The sequence below is a fragment of the Papaver somniferum genome, chromosome 4 (genome assembly GCF_003573695.1).
Source record: "Papaver somniferum cultivar HN1 chromosome 4, ASM357369v1, whole genome shotgun sequence".
NCBI classification, from domain to species: Eukaryota; Viridiplantae; Streptophyta; class Magnoliopsida; order Ranunculales; family Papaveraceae; genus Papaver; species Papaver somniferum.
Window position 1 is genome coordinate 542,599 of NC_039361.1, and position 18,280 is coordinate 560,878.

Sequence of the window (18,280 nt, forward strand, 5' to 3'; positions counted from 1 at the left end):
TTCATTTGAGTCATTTGGACTAGTTATGGTGAAGAAGAAGATGGTTGATATGAAAGTGATCATATGGCTAACCATTGGTTAACTATTGTTGAACCAACAAATGTTAATATTTGGGTACGGTTCATAAACCCAAAATTGGAAATTCATTTGTGTATAACAAGCTAAGTTTTCGATCCAATGATGAGTGCTAAAAAGTGCATATTTCTATATATTTTTCTTGGCATTTAACTCATCTTTTGTGCATTAATTCTACATTTTATCCCATATTTTGTATTTTCATTGTTTTCAAAAATAAATATTTTTATTAATTAATTTTGCATTTTTAGGTAATAAATAAAGTTTGGATGAATAGCGGAGCGAAAAGAGCAGAAAAGTAGTGAAAAGCCGGGAGAAATTACGCAAGGAAGCCGCAAAGAATGGTGCGCACAAGTCCAAAAAGCTAGGAATGGGCTCAAGAAGAAAGAATTGTTCTTAAAGAAGATATGGGCTTGGCATACCCAAGGCCCAAAACCCTCACCCAAACCCATTTCCTATATCCAAACCCGCCTCCATCTTCAGCCGTCAGATTGGATCCATCTCATCATCCAATGGTCGCTTCATCGTCGTTCATCGAAATCGGAAGCTCCTGTCTAACATTACAGCACCTAACTCCATCTGGCGCCGTTAGTTTCGTTGTATATCTGCATCCAACGGTCGCTGCCAGCCTCTTCACTTTTAGCCGTTAGATCAATCTTCATCTCCACACCCCACGGCTAAGCATCGCAAGATATCGAAATTTGATGAAACTGCCTCACACCCAAACATTAATTACCCTATACCCCAAAAGAGAGAACCCTAACCCAAATCATTTCTCCTCCTTCTTTCTTCTTCTTTCTCCCAACCTGCTACCACCTTTCCCGACTGCAACTCCATCATCCATCGCTCCTGTCACCACCATCTCTACCACCAACTCCTCTGTCTCAATCACCTATACATCCACCTACTCTCTAGCCATCTATTACATCAGCCCATCACCCCTTTTTCTCGCTGGAACCCTAGGCGTGAAGAGTTGATGAAATAGATGAGGCTATAGATTGAAATTGAGGGCAGAGAAGGATCGAGAGAGAAGAGAAGAGGCATGGGTCACCACCAATTCAGCGGATTTGGTGAGCAATTTCGGAATTGAAAATACCTAATTTTAATTTTAGGGTTTGTAAATTATTGGGGCTTTTGAAGTATAAATAGCTCATGGTGTAGAGGATGAAGGGTATCTCTGGACTAGCCAGTGTATCCCCATGAGGGCTGGACTAGCCAGTTCCTCTTGGGTAGATTTTTCTTCCCTGTTTTGTATTTGTAGATTTAATTTTAATTTTCAATTTTAATTCCAAATTCAGTTTTATTTTAGCTTGTTTCAATTCAGTTTGTTTTATGTTTTAATTCACATTTCATTCTAGTTCACATGTTAGTTTGTAGTTCTCTGTTTAGTAAATGTTTTTTTTGTTGCTGTTATGTGAGCTCACATGTGTATGTGTATAGCTAGGCTGAGATGATGCCTTAAGTCACTGTTAGTGGTGGAATGCTAGGTTATAATTCATGTAAATAGAATTGATTGAGAAATGGAGGAAATTAGTGCTCAACTGTGCTTGTGATTGATTGTGCTGTCAAAAGACAGTCAATGCTAGGAGTAAACAGTTGAGCAAGCTTTTTATCTTTCCATTCCATTTATGTATACCCTGGAACATAGGCAGGCTTGAACCTTCACCTAGCTCCATTAGGGACAGGGATTTAACATAGAATTACACTATCTGGCTAGGTCACAAGGTGGATTCATAACCTAGTTGTGTTGTTTCTCTGTTTTGTATCTGTGATTTTGCTCCCCTGCCATTGCCCTTGGCTTAGGCCTTGGTTTATCTCTTTGTCATTCTTTATGCCATTGTCTCCTTCACCATCATCATTGTTGTTTGCTGTTTGCTTATGCCATTGTAAATATCCATATTTTACCTTGGCCTAGTGCCACTGCTACATTTAGTTTGCTCCACCTCCCCTACCATCTTCTTATTTCCCTGGCCTTGCTGCCAGTTCTGCTCAGTTGCCCTGCAACCCTGCCTGCTTACCTTCCTCCCCTGCTGCTGCTGCTGCTTCTTCTCCAGCCCAGCCTTGTCTGCTGCTGCTCCAAAACAGTTAGCTTAGAACCAAAGGCTAAAAGCCCAGGTTCAAGGCCCAGCCACAGTTCAGGTTAAGGCCTAAGGCCCAGTTCAGTTCAGTTCATTTCAAAGACTACTGAAGCCCAGATTCATTACAAAGCCCAGTTCAGTCTTGGGTTAATCTAGAAGCCCATTGACACTCAAAGCCCAGTGCACTTCAAAGGCCAAGCCTAGTGCACTTCAAGACCAACTGAGCCCAAGCTCAGTTCACTTCATTGTCAAACAAGCCTATAATCCAAAGGTACCCTAAGCCCAAAGCCCAAAAGGCTTCATAGTTAACCAACAACAGTTTAGGAGCCCAAAATAGCTAGAAAACTCCAAAACACTCTCAGTCTCTGTGGATCGACCCGTACTTGCACGAGCTACAACTCACGACCGTGCACTTGCGGTATTACTGTAGGCCCGTTTTTATTGCGCTTAATTTTCACACATCCCCGGGCCCACCAAGTTTTTGGCGCCGCTGCCGGGGATTGGTGCTGTGTTTTTCTTGTAGTTTTCTTGGCTATTTTGCATTTCACTTCATCGCACTTGCATCTGCATCTGCTTCACTTCTTTTGCTGTTGGGCCTGCTGTTCTGAACCTGTTTTCCTCTGCTGGGACGCCACCAAGGAAAAGAACCAAAGCCCAACTGGGTTTTTGCAACAATATCAGAGCAGCTGGGCTGTGCTAACAAGGTAAGCCTAAACCCATTAAGAGAACCCAACCTGTGGGCTTCCAATTTTTAATTGTGGGCTTGTAATAATTAACCCAATTTTTGGGCTTTTTATTTTCTGTTGGGTTTGTAATTAATTATATTTGGGATTGTATTTAATTTTTGTGGGCTTGTTTAAATTCTTTCATTGGACTTGTATTTTGTATTCTGGGTTTTTAAACCCAGCTGAGCTTGTAACCGATCACGCTAGGTTAACTCGTTAGTGGGCCGAGTACCCAAATTCTAGGCCGAGATTTTGGACTCAGTTTCACCAAACGTTTTCAAAAACGCAGCTGGGCTTCGCAAAACCCAACAGTGGGCTTGGTCTCCTTATCCCATTAAAAACCAAATGTTTTTCTCCCATAAAAACCAAAGTTTTCCAAATGTTTCCCTAAAATTTTTTTCTTTTTCCCATCAAAACCAAATGTCTCCCGACAAAACCAAATTTTCCCCAAAAAGTCCAATCCCATTAAAAACCAAATTTTCTTGTACATAATCCAGTAGATAAAATTTCTTAAAACCCTTTTGTTCCTTTTGTATATATTTTGCTAATCCAATATGATCTCGGCTGACATATGTTGGATTCTTGCCTTGAATAACGGAGTTCTAATATTGCTTTCGCCGAAATCGGGTATTCTCTTTCCTTTTTCTCTACTCAACATGATCCTCTTCATATGTTGTATTATAATTTTGTTCATATTTTGAAACATTGAGGACAATGTTTAGTTTAGGTTTGGGGGTATAGAGTAGATACCACGATAACATGTTATAATTGAAAACAGAACTCCCTCTTTTTGAAAAAATTAAAAATTCCGAAAAAATTAAAAAAATCATAAAAATGGAGCTCATTTACCTTGAAATGTTGACTCTTGTGCATATATGTAATTTTTAGGAGTCTTAGTCTAGATATTTAGGCACCCTGATTCTAGCACAATTCACATAGTGATAAGAAACTTGCACGCGCACGATCTACCAATACATGTATAGCCTCGATCTTCAAGGTGTTTGATAGGAAGTTAGATTGCCAATCACTTTAGAATACTGAATGAGACTTGACTAGCTTGTTCTTTGGTTGGCTGGGATAGAAGTTGGAGGATACGTTAAGAAAAGCAACCATAGAATTTGACCGGATGCATTCGATAAGGGCCACCTCTTGCTAAGAGTCATGTAATTATGTTTTTCTTTTTGTTCATGTATCAAAAGTGTCACTATGTTGTAAAGATCAAAGTTATTTCTTCAAAAAAAAAAAAAAAAAAAATCAGAAAAAAATAATTTAAAAAAAAAAAAAAATCAATCAAGTATTTATTCCATGTTTTGTTGTGTTAAAGACAATATTCTCTCTTGTTCCAAAAATAAAAGAGAGTAATCAATGTAAATAAGAGTCATGTAAAGAGTCATCTTTTTGTTGTAAATAGTCTTGTAATAAGCAAGGAGGGTGCAGCCATCGATGTATAACGCGGGTAAACTGAAATATCACCAACTCATTGGGTGAACATTCACAATTCTCGTAAAGACGGACAGCTAGCTTGGCTTAGAATTCGGTTCTTAGCCTAAAAACTATCTCTTGGTGGTTAGTAGTCATAACTTCAGGTCATTCTAGAAACATGTGTAGATACACTTTACACTCTTATCACGTGTCTTTAGTTGTTATCAGTGCTAGGATTGTGCCTTTGATAGCTAGATTGACATATCCATTTTGCTGTGAGCTTAAACTGACTTGCACATGTCACATTTGATGGAATCTGAGCTTATATTTTGACCTAGAACTTTGTAGGTACGTTCTAAGAAAACCTTCACGAGACTTCACTCGTCCACTAGGGTCAATTAGTGGTTTAAAAGGCTTAGTGCATACGCTAAATGCATTCGAGAGACCAGCGACAGTGGTATAGGTAGGATTTCCTTAGTTTTGTTTTACTTGAGGACAAGTAAAATTCAGGTTTGGGGGTATTTGATGAGTGTTAAAAAGTGCATATTTCTATATATTTTTCTTGGCATTTAACTCATCTTTTGTGCATTAATTCTACATTTTATCCCATATTCTGTATTTTCATTGTTTTCAAGAATAAATATTTTTATTAATTAATTTTGCATTTTTAAGTAATAAATAAAGTTTGGATGAATAGCGGAGCGAAAAGAGCAGAAAAGTAGTGAAAAGCCGGGAGAAATTACGCAAGGAAGCCGCAAAGAATGGTGCGCACAAGTCCAAAAAGCTAGGAATGGGCTCAAGAAGAAAGAATTGTTCTTAAAGAAGATATGGGCTTGGCATACCCAAGGCCCAAAACCCTCACCCAAACCCATTTCCTATATCCAAACCCGCCTCCATCTTCAGCCGTCGGATTGGATCCATCTCATCATCCAATGGTCGCTTCATCGTCGTTCATCGAAATCGGAAGCTCCTGTCTAACACTACAGCACCTAACTCCATCTGGCGCCGTTAGTTTCGTTGTATATCTGCATCCAACGGTCGCTGCCAGCCTCTTCACTTTTAGCCGTTAGATCAATCTTCATCTCCACACCCCACGGCTAAGCATCGCAAGACATCGAAATTTGATGAAACTGCCTCACACCCAAACATTAATTACCCTATACCCCAAAAGAGAGAACCCTAACCCAAATCATTTCTCCTCCTTCTTTCTTCTTCTTTCTCCCGACCTGCTACCACCTTTCCCGACTGCAACTCCATCATCCATCGCTCCTGTCACCACCATCTCTACCACCAACTCCTCTGTCTCAATCACCTATACATCCACCTACTCTTTAGCCATCTATTACATCAGCCCATCACCCCTTTTTCTCGCTGGACCCCTAGGCGTGAAGAGTTGATGAAATAGATGAGGCTATAGATTGAAATTGAGGGCAGAGAAGGATCGAGAGAGAAGAGAAGAGGCATGGGTCACCACCAATTCAGTGGATTTGGTGAGCAATTTCGGAATTGAAAATACCTAATTTTAATTTTAGGGTTTTTAAATTATTGGGGCTTTTGAAGTATAAATAGCTCATGGTGTAGAGGATGAAGGGTATCTCTGGACTAGCCAGTGTATCCCCATGAGGGATGGACTAGCCAGTTCCTATTGGGTAGATTTTTCTTCCCTGTTTTGTATTTGTAAATTTAATTTTAATTTTCAATTTTAATTCCAAATTCAGTTTTAGTTTAGCTTGTTTCAATTCAGTTTGTTTTATGTTTTAATTCACATTTCATTCTAGTTCACATGTTAGTTTGTAGTTCTCTGTTTAGTAAATGTTTTTTTTGTTGCTGTTATGTGAGCTCACATGTGTATGTGTATAGCTAGGCTGAGATGATGCCTTAAGTCACTGTTAGTGGTGGAATGCTAGGTTATAATTCATGTAAATAGAATTGATTGAGAAATGGAGGAAATTAGTGCTCAACTGTGCTTGTGATTGATTGTGCTGTCAAAAGACAGTCAATGCTAGGAGTAAACAGTTGAGCAAGCTTTTTATCTTTCCATTCCATTTATGTATACCCTGGAACATAGGCAGGCTTGAACCTTCACCTAGCTCCATTAGGGACAGGGATTTAACATAGAATTACACTATCTGGCTAGGTCACAAGGTGGATTCATAACCTAGTTGTGTTGTTTCTCTGTTTTGTATCTGTAATTTTGCTCCCCTGCCATTGCCCTTGGCTTAGGCCTTGGTTTATCTCTTTGTCATTCTTTATGCCATTGTCTCCTTCACCATCATCATTGTTGTTTGCTGTTTGCTTATGCCATTGTAAATATCCATGTTTTACCTTGGCCTAGTGCCACTGCTACATTTAGTTTGCTCCACCTCCCCTACCATCTTCTTATTTCCCTGGCCTTGCTGCCAGTTCTGCTCAGTTGCCCTGCAACCCTGCCTGCTTACCTTCCTCCCCTGCTGCTGCTGCTGCTGCTGCTTCTTCTCCAGCCCACCCTTGTCTGCTGCTGCTCCAAAACAGTTAGCTTAGAACCAAAGGCTAAAAGCCCAGGTTCAAGGCCCATCCACAGTTCAGGTTAAGGCCCAGTTCAGTTCAGTTCATTTCAAAGACTACTGAAGCCCAGATTCATTACAAAGCCCAGTTCAGTCTTGGGTTAATCTAGAAGCCCATTGACACTCAAAGCCCAATGCACTTCAAAGGCCAAGCCTAGTGCACTTCAAGACCAACTGAGCCCAAGCTCAGTTCACTTCATTGTCAAACAAGCCTATAATCCAAAGGTACCCTAAGCCCAAATCCCAAAAGGCTTCATAGTTAACCAACAACAGTTTAGGAGCCCAAAATAGCTAGAAAACTCCAAAACACTCCCAGTCTCTGTGGATCGACCCGTACTTGCACGAGCTACAACTGACGACCTGCACTTGCGGTATTACTGTAGGCCCGTTTTTATTGCGCTTAATTTTCACACATCCCCGGGCCCACCATCCAACGGGTTAGAAATATTAGCTTGAATCTAATCAGGTTTTTATCTAACGGTGAATATTGAATGCTTTGTTACCAAGCTAACATTGATTGCAAACCATGATTTGAAAGACTATATAAGGGAGAACTCTAGCAACTGGGAAACCTAATCCGCACACATTCTGTGTGATACTAGTTATGCTAAGCTAGAGTCGATTCTCCTTTAACCTTTGGTTTATTCTTCTAAACCAGGTTAACGACTTAAAGAATTCATTAGGATTGTGAAGTCAGACCGATACTACTTTTATCGTAGTTGTGTGATCGGATCTTGCTGTATCTATCGTTACGAGTACAATTGAAATAATTGACTCGAGATTTTATATCTCCGATAGGCAAGATAGAAAATAAGTCACAAACATCTTCGTCTCATCGTTTGTGATTCCACAATATCTTTTTTCGCTGCATCGATTAAGATTATTGTGAGGTGATTAATAATACTAGGTCTTTCTTCGGGAATATAAATCCGGGTTATTGATTGGTTCCTGTTCACCTTGATTTATCAAAAGACGGAACAAAAACTCATAGGTATATTCGTGGGAGACGGATTTATCTATTACCGTAGACTTTTCTGTGTGATACAAATTTGTTTATTAAGTCTTCGACTTTGGGTCGTAGCAACTCTTAGTTGTGGGTGAGATCAGATAAGGGAATCAAGTAGGTAGCATCCTACTGGGATCAGAGGCGTAGGAGCATAACTGTACCCTGGATCAGTGTGAGATTGATTGGGGTTCAACTACAGTCCAGACCGAAGTTAGTTTGGAGTAGTCTAGTGTATATAGCGGCTTAATACAGTGTGTATTCAATCTGGACTAGGTCCCGAGGTTTTTCTGCATTTGCGGTTTCCTCTGTGTTATTTCTATTCTGCATTATATTTGTTTATATAATTGAAATATCATAGGTTGTGTGTTGTCCAATCAATTAGAATATCCGACCTTCTGGTTGTTGATTTAAATTGATTGAAACTTGGATATTGGTCTTTGGTACCATCCAAGTTATCTCTCTTTGATAAAGACTCGCAGATTTCTATTTGCTTGAGTAAAGATCAAATTGAGAGATTGAGATATAAACTCTTTGATATACTTTTCTCTAGATTGAGTCTGACTGTCTAGTTGATTCTCTAGAAAGTATATTGGAGTTTGTCCATACAGATTTCTAATCGAATTGTTGGGTGTGGTTGTTGTACCCCCCGCTTTTTCAATTGGTATCAGAGCAGGCAAACACGTTCAAGACCCCACAAGTCTGTGTTTGTAGCGATCTGACTCTATGGACAGGGGTGCTATCTCTATTAACGTACCACCAGTCTTCGATGGATCTAATTATTTATGATGGAAAATTGCTATGCGAGCTTTTCTTCAAGCGTGTGATTTTCAATCATGGGTATATGTTGTTAATGACTATAATCTTTCCGTTGTGGCAGTTGGAGATGCAAACGTTCCCAAACCTATTGGTGAATACACCCCTGCCGAGATAAATGCTGCAAAGCAAAACTCCAACGATTTGAATGCCATTATACATGTCATTACCCCAAATCTTCAGCACCATGTGACTAATTGCACTAGTCACAAGAAGCTTGGGATATCTTGGAAACCGTATTCGAAGGTAACTCCAGTGAAAAGGAAGCTAGGATTCAAAACCTTAATTCCGATTAGGAGAACCTTCGTATGGCAGATGAAGAAACATTTGATGAGTTTAATCACAAAGTGTCTGAAATTGTTAATGCATCTTTTGCATTGGGTAAGATTATTCCTGAAAAGGACATTGCGATGAAAATTCTCAGTTCGCAGCCATCTAGATACGATTCTAAGAAGCATGCCATCGTTGAGGGAAATAACCTTGATAATCTCTCCAGAAATACGCTGGTTGGGAAGCTTCAGATCTTTGATCACGAACATTCATCCAAAACCAAGGATGTTGCGTTCAAAGCACAAAAGGACACTAAATTACTTGATAAGAGTAAAAAAGTGTATATCTCTGAAGATGATCAATATGAGACAAATTCATCAGATGAAGATCTTGACAAATCAGTCTCGATGATCACAAGACAGTTTAGGGATCTTCTGTTGAAGAGAAGTAAACGGTTCTCCAGAGATAAGCCTAAAACATCAGTTAAACCTCATAATGGTATTCCTCCTAAAAACAGGGAAACAGATGAGACTGATGATGAGGATATGCCTTAGTGCTTTAAGTGTAAAGGATTTGGTCATTTTGCAAATGAGTGTCCAAATTGTAAGAAAATACAGTGGGAACAAAAGTCTTGCAGCAACTCTTGATGAAATGTCTGACAACTATGATTCTAATGAAGACGAGAAATCAAGTGTTGCACTTCTTGGTGAAAATATTGATTTTGATAACTGTAGCAATACATACATCAATCTTGATATTCTTTCAGAAGATAATCCAACTAATCTGGAAGATAAAGTTGTTCCATTCTTTGGAAACTCTGTTAATGTTTCAGGTTCCACTATGTGCCTAGCTGCTTGCACACCGCAAAAGCCTGACTCCTATCCTAGATTGACGTGTTCGTACTGTTCTCAAACGGGTCATGAACTTTCAAGGTGTTACAAGTACAAACACCAACTTAGGCACATCAACAAACTTCAACGAAAGCAAATCATTTAGCAAGGAAGCTTAAACTTGCTCAGAAGACCGCTGAGGTATGTAGGATCTTATCTTCGTCTAAGAAGTTAGTTTCCAAGGATAAACCAAGACCATTAGAGAAGAAAGTATGGTCAAGTCGGTTTGGTAGACAAAAGTCTGAGGATTCCTCTCAAGAGGAAAATGGTGGACAAATTGTTGTTCACCACAACGCAATTTAATTGTGTTGCTTAAAATCTTGTCTCATGTGCCTGATCTAAAGAGACAATGATTTTGTACCTCACAGGCTTTAGGAAAAGCTTTTTTCTTTCTCTTTTTTTAGATTTTTTTTCTATCAAACAAAAAAAGAGGGTTATGATCGTCAATTCTACTCTTTATAGGGTTGAGAGTTGGACGTGTACGAACCTGTTAAAGGTTTCGAAACCCTACATTCCTTTTTCCTTCCTTGAAACTCGTTTTTATCTCAAGACTACTTGTTGAGATTGTGATTTCCTCTCGCAAACCCATACACCTATGGAAGCTCCAAGTGCCCTGTCTTCTGATGGAAAGGATGTTAATATGATTGTTAAGCCATCAATCATGAAGGAAAAATAAAAATCTCCGTTAGCTCCAACATTGAAAATAAAAAGAAGGAATGTGAGGAAGCCAAGAGCCGTTCCTTCAAATTCTCAGAAGTTTTCTGATATTCTTGAAGTGTTGAAAGAAATGCGAAAGGAGATTCAACAAATAAAGGATTTTGTGTATAAGGCTCATGAGATTCATAAGGCCCTGGTTCGACAACATCAGCTGATATAAACTCCTACCTTAATGAACCTTATGTCCCAATGGATGTTGACGACAAGGAGTTCGGGGACGATAAAGAATTCTTCAAAGGTCTTATTGCCTAGTAAATCTTCTATTTTTCTTGTTTTATTTAGAAGAATAACTAGTGTTTGGAATAGCCATTATTGTGATTACACATAGCTATGTCCAACGTTTTCATCTTCATGTTTTTAGATTTATTGGTTTAAATTCTAAACTTGTTTGGAAGATGATTTTTGTAGTATTAATCTTTATGGTTTTCTATATTGCAAATTGTTTATGGGATACGCGTGTTTGCGTCCGTGAACTATGATTGTCCCATATCTTGTCAAAAGTAAAGTCTTTCGTAAGTCGATATTCTTATACTGATAAAGGAATGAATGGACTTTTGACAAATACAAAAGTTAAGCCTATATTTTCAATTATTGATGGAAGATAGGTTAAAATCTTTTGTTTACAAGGATTATGTCTATTGGTTATCACTGTGAAAATTGTGGGAATCCTTGTGTATTCCGCAGTAATTGATCTTCCTTGATCCATATTTTATGTATTACTGTGAGACTCCGTAATATGTCTTATGTTGAACATTATAACAACCAAGTTGATTATTTTTGTGATTAGCTTTGTTGTTGTTCCGTAAGGTACTTTATGTCAAGTATTTTTGAACTAAATTAATCATCTCGTGTGGTTATTTAGTTATAACTCCATAAGTTTTCTTGTGTTTGAGCGCTCTTGACTAGGTTGATTATTCTCTTGATTAACTTAGTCATTGCTCCATAGATTCTCTTATGCAAGTTTGACCAATTAAATTGATTACTTTTTGTGATTAGTTTGGTTGTGTATTTCGATTGAATTAACCATGGGTTCTGTTGTGGTTAATTTGATTAAATATTTTGGATTTAAATTCATACTTGTATGTGATTTGTTTTGTCCAAAGAAATTCTTCTTTTATTTCGAAATTAAGGTCGCTCTTGTTGTTCTTTCGGGAATGACATATTATGGGGGAGAGTTTTTTTTGAACTTGCGCTTAATTGCCATATCTTTGTGGGGAGTGCGGCTGTGGAATATTATAGGGGCTATCTTGTATCTTTAAACTCCTTGATGAATGCATTTATCTTCGGCTTTATGATTGCATCTAAAGAACAAGTTGATATTTTTACTTTCGTTTGGTCAAGAAATGTCTCTTTCGGAAATTTTATTAGGATCTCGTTATTGTACCTTTGCCAATTTTATTGACAAAAAGGGGGAGAATTAATATGTAGTTCACACTACAAATACATATGGTTTTCTAATCATTATGTAAGCGGGAGTAGTTTCCATGTGAGATGGAGTATTGACTAAGGGGGAGTGATACATATCACCATAGTATTGTTGTTGAAGTTGTGATACAATTGAACTTTGACGTTGTGTAATGATACTATGACACTGTATAACAATGATTGAGAACTATTGTTTTCTTGTTGTTATAGCTACGGATTCTCAACAACGATGATACTAAACTTACAACCTTTGGGATAATTGGAGTACTTGGAAGTGACGAAGATTTCAAGTAATGTTGAAGATTAGACATGTGGAATAGGAGGTACCAAATTTATTTATTTATTTTTTGTATTCCATATGTATTAATAGTTTTGACACTAAAATTGACAAAGGGGGAGATTGTTAGAGCATTGCTCGGTCGAACTCGCATGTGTTGCTATCTCAAGCATGTTTGTCAATGTTAGTGATCAAAACTATAAGTCTTGATTTCTAGCCTATTTAGCTAAAGGTCTCGGACTAGGATAGACAGTGTAGTTGAGCTTAAGACTCCATGACAATCATCATACAAGACGAAGGACTACTCAAGGAACTGGTGGATCTTCATCGAATAAAGTGTATGTGGAGACTTGAACTTATCTATCACTCAAAATTCTATTTACTCTATCTCCTACTCTTGAGACAAAAGTCGTTTTAGTATAGACTTTCACTATACACATTTGCTATTTCGAGCCGAGTTTATCTCGTCTATCTATTTCTCGAAATATGTGTTGGTAAGCTTTTGCTTTAGCCAAATTCATCTTTGCCTAGTGACGAAAGTCATGTATTGTTTCAATCACTTTGGAAATTGCTCTGACGAAAAATGGTCTGTGAATAACGGCTATATAACGTTCTCTGAGAATGTTTCAAATGATTGAAATGAGAGTTTAGATTACGTAACCATTGGTAGGATATAAGCATTATTGTGGAAACACATATATGTATAAGTCCTTATTTCTTGAACCAAAGTTTGCGAACTTTGTTGATCAAGAGAAATGGAAGTGGCGTGAGCCAAGCCCGCGAAATCAGTCCGCGAACTGGCGAAGTTCTCAAACCCGAGAATTTCTGCTGGAGTTTGTGTACTCCTTCCATGAGCTTAAGTCCGTGAACCCCGTCCGCGAACTTGAGCAGGTTATATTTAAAACCGGTTGTTCTTGAACTAATGTTTAAATAAACTAAGGAATGCTTTTGCAAACCGTGGATATAAAGTTCATGAACCGATTCGAGTGAATCAAACTGATTTTGCTTCGATTGTGTCTTGTGTAGTTACATAAGATTTCCTTGCAATTGAAAAACTCTCTAACTAGTTCATTTGAGTCATTTGGACTAGTTATGGTGAAAAAGAAGATGGTTGATATGAAAGTGATCATATGGCTAACCTTTGGTTAACTATTGTTGAACCAACAAATGTTAATATTTGGATACGGTTCGTAAACCCAAAATTGGACGTTTCATTTGTGTGTAACAAGCTAAGTTTTCGATCCAACGGTTGAGAAATATTAGATTGAATCTAATCAGGTTTTCATCTAACGGTGAATATTGAATGCTTTGTTACCAAGCTAACATTGATTGCAAACCCTGATTTGAAAGACTATATAAGGGAGAACTCTAGGAACTGGGAAACCTAATCCCCACACATTCTGTGTGATACTAGTTGTGCTAAGCTAGAGTCGATTCTCCTTTAACCTTTGGTTTCTTCTTCTAAACCAGGTTAACGACTTAAAGACTTCATTAGGATTGTGAAGTCAGACCGATACTACTTTTATCGTAGTTATGTGATCTGATCTTGCTTTATCTATCGTTACGAGTACAATTGAAATAATTGACTCGAGATTTTATATCTCCGATAGGCAAGATAGAAAAGAAGTCACAAACATCTTCGACTCATCGTTTGTGATTCCACAATATCTTTTTTCGCTGCGTCGATTAAGATTATTGTGAGGTGATTAATAATACTAAGTTTTTCTTCGGGAATATAAGTCCGGGTTATTGATTGGTTCCTGTTCACCTTGATTTATCAAAAGACGGAACAAAAACTCATAGGTATATTCGTGGGAGACGGATTTATCTATTACCGTAGACTTTTCTGTGTGATACAAATTTGTTTATTAAGTCTTCGACTTTGGGTCGTAGCAACTCTTAGTTGTGGGTGAGATCAGCTAAGGGAATCAAGTACGTAGCATCCTGCTGGGATCAGATGGGTAGGAGCATAACTGTACCCTGGATCAGTGTGAGATTGATTGGGGTTCAACTACAGTCCAGACCGAAGTTAGTTTGGAGTAGGCTAGTGTCTGTAACGGCTTAATACAGTGTGTGTTCAATCTGGACTAGGTCCCGGGGTTTTTCTGCATTTGCGGTTTCCTCGTTAACAAAATTCCGGTGTCTGTGTTATTTCTATTCCGCATTATATTTTTTTATATAATTCAAATATCACATGTTGTGCGTTGTTCAATCAATTAGAATATCCGACCTTCTGGTTGTTGATTTAAATTGATTGACACTTGGATATTGGTCTTTGGTACCATCCAAGTTATCTCTCTTTGATAAAGACTCGCAGATTTCTATTTGCTTGAGTAAATACCAAATTGAGAGATTGAGATATAAACTCTTTGATATACTTTTCTCTATATTGAGTCTGACTGTCTAGTTGATTCTCTAGAAAGTATATTGGAGTTTGTCCATACAGATTGCTAATCGAATTGTTAGGTGTGGTTGTTGTATCCCCGCTTTTTCGATAGCCCTATTGTGCAACAAAATATTCGTCATCCTCCAACTAAGAAATGACGCACATTCTACGATCATTGTAACAAAGTTGGACACGCTAGAGCTACTTGTTATAAGCTACATGGATATCCATCACGCTACTCACGCTAAAGGGATTATCAAGCTGTTTTTTTTTTGCTGCCAAAGATGGTGAACCACAACATGGATCTCAAGTTATCACACCAACTATCGCTCATAAAAAGTGCAACCGACTGTTGTCGCTTCTTGAACCTTCATCTGGTCCTCCAAGCCATGAAATAAACGCTAATTTTGCTGGTAATGTATTTTGTACCTCTGATTTTTCTTGGATCGTTGATAGTGGTGCATCTAACCATATGTGTTATTCATTACTTTGTTTTACGAAATATGTTAAAGCTCCGCTAAATTTATTTTTCCAACTACCTGATGGTAGTCGGTCTCCCATTTTACATATTGGGACGGTAATTTTCTCACCCAGTCTAATGCTTGATAACATATATCATATCCCAAGTTTTAAGTTCACTCTTTTATCAATCAGTCACTTAGTTAAATATCTCAAATGTAAAGTGACTTTTGACGAATCATGTATATTTCAGGATCCCCTAAGGAAGATAATGATTGGTCCTAGTGATCACTTGCGCAATGTTTTCTACATTCTCCGGTTGACACCTACATGTTTTTCAACTTCTCATTGTTCAAGCTTTGATCGTTGGCATTGGCGCCTTGGCCACCCTTCTGATTTACGCTTTCGTAATCTAGAAAATAAAAAATCATCTATGTGAAGTATGTCCACAAGCTAAGCAACCTCCTTTATCTTATGTATCTAGTAATTCGAGGAGTAATAAATTTTTTGATTTAGTTCATGCAGATATTTGTGGTCCTTTTTCTGAACCTTCTTTATGTGGAAAAACATATCTTTTAACAATGGTTGATGATTTTTCGAGATGCACTTGGATTTACCTTATGTATAGTAAATCAGACACTAAGAAGTATCTGGCATATTTTTTCAATCACACTATCATCCAGTTCCATACTAAAATTACAAATTTATCATCAGGTAATGGAAATTTTTTTATTCCACAATTACAAAATTTTCGTTCGGACAACAGGACTGAATTTCTAACCAAAGATTTACAAGAATTGTTTCACGTTAATGGTGTCATTCACCAACGTAGTTGTGTAGCTACTCCTCAACAGAATAGTGTTGTGGAGCGTAAACACCGACACTTACTTGATGTTGCCCGCGCTTTGCGTTTTCAAGCTGATATTCCCTTGAATTTTTGGGCTGAATGCATTTTAACCGTTGCGTATCTCATAAATACGATGCCCACTCCTCTATTAGACAATAAATCACCTCAAGAGATTCTGTTTCAATTTCCAATCTCTTATCATCATTTAAGAGTTTTTGGTTGGTTGTGTTTCACTAGAAATATTAATATCAAACAAAAATTTGATCAACGCGTTCGGCCTTGTGTTTTTGTAGGGTATCACGTCTATGACATTCAAACACGTAAAATTCATGTTTCCCGTGATGTAACTTTTTATGTGGATACTTTTCCTTACATGGACTACAATGTAAACAAGGTGTCTTCTATGGTACCTTCATTTCTACACTTGGCTGATGATGATGATACATATATACTTATAATATAAATCCAACTCATTTATCACATGAGGCCATAGCATAATCAGATACTTTAAATATCTCATCACCCATGTTTAATTCTTTACATGGAGATTTTTCATCATCTAATACAAGTATACATTAAATAATACCACCTCGGAATTTTTTGTATCACCTGAAAATGAGTGTATCTCACCTATTGAGAATCACCCTGTATATAATTCGTCCAATGAAACTCAACGTGTAGTATGTGATAATTCATCTCGACCCATTAGAGAGCGTCTAACTCCATCACATCTCAAGGATTCCTTTTGCTTCTAATACAACTCGCTCACTGTACACTTACTAATTATCTTTCGATAAGTCAGTTTTCAACAAATCACCAAGCATTTTTAATCTCTTCTCTTAATACTACGGAACCTAGATCATTTTCCGAAGCGATAAAAATTCCAGTATGGAAGGAAGCTATGGTCAAAGAGATGGTTTACCTTAAGGCTAATAATACTTTGATAATGTCATATTTACCTAACAGTAAAATTCTTATAGGTTGTAAGTGGGTCTAGATATAAGGTTAAGTTTAATCCCGATAGTTCAATAGAAAGATATAAGGAGCGTCTTGTTGTTAAAGGTTACAACCAAATAGATGGAATCAATAATCATGATACATTCGCACCCGTGGCTAAGCTTGTCACTGTTCGGGTTCTTATGTCTCTTGCTGCTATTAAGAATTGGCGATTCCACCAATTAGATGTCAATAATGTCTTTTTGCAAGGTGTTTTTCATGAAGATGTTTACATGAAAACGCTCCCGAGATTTTCCAAACAGGGGGAGACTAGAGTCTGTAAACTGAATAAACCATTATATGGGCTAAAATAAGCCTCGCGCCAGTGGTTTGAGAAGTTCTCTTCCAACTTACTTAAACGTGGCTTTACTCAATCAAAGGCTGATTATTCTCTTTTTATCTGCTCACAAGGTACTACTGGTATTTATCTTTTAGTCTATGTCGATGACATAATCATCACTGGAAATGATGATGTTGCCATCACCAACTTAAAGAAATTTCTTGAACGATCATTCTCTATCAAAGACCTAAGCAACCTCAAATACTTCTTGGGAATAGAAGTACCTCGATTCCAAAAAGGAATTTTCTTATGTCAACGTAAATACATACTTGATATACTTAAATATACAGGGATGACAGGTGCTAGGGTGTCGTCCTTCCCAATGGAACATCAACTTAAACTTCGTCTTACTGGAAGCCCTCTTTCTGATCCTACAACTTATCGTCGTCTTATTGGACGCTTACTTTATCTTGCAGTAACTCGTCCTAATATTTTTTATGCCGTCGATAGTCTTAGTCAATTTATGCAATCACCACACATGACTCATACAGATGCAACCAATCGTGTTCTTCGTTATGTTAAAGGATCTGTTGGCAAGGGTTCTAGCAGTCTACATGCATATCACTGGTTTTAGTGATTCCAATTGGGCGGGATTTCCTACCTCTCGACGTTCCACGTATGGATATTATACTCTTCTTGGCTCTAGCCCTATCTCATGGAAATCAAAGAAACAACCAACTATTGCTCGTTCTTCCGCGGAAGCAGAATATCGTGCTTTGGCTACTCTTTCATGCGAACTTCAATGGTTAAAATATCTTCTCAATGATTTAGGTGTACCACATCCTGTTAGAGCATAGCTCGGTCGACCTCGCATGCGTTGCTATATCAAGCATGTTTGTCAATGTTAGTGATCAAAACTATGAGTCTTGATTTCTAGTCTATTATACCTAAGTCTCGGACTAGGATATAAAAGTGTAGTTGAGCTCAAGGACTTCATGGCAATTCATCATACAACGACGAAGATCTACTCAAGGAACCGTGGAACTTCATCAACAAAAAGGTATGTGGAGA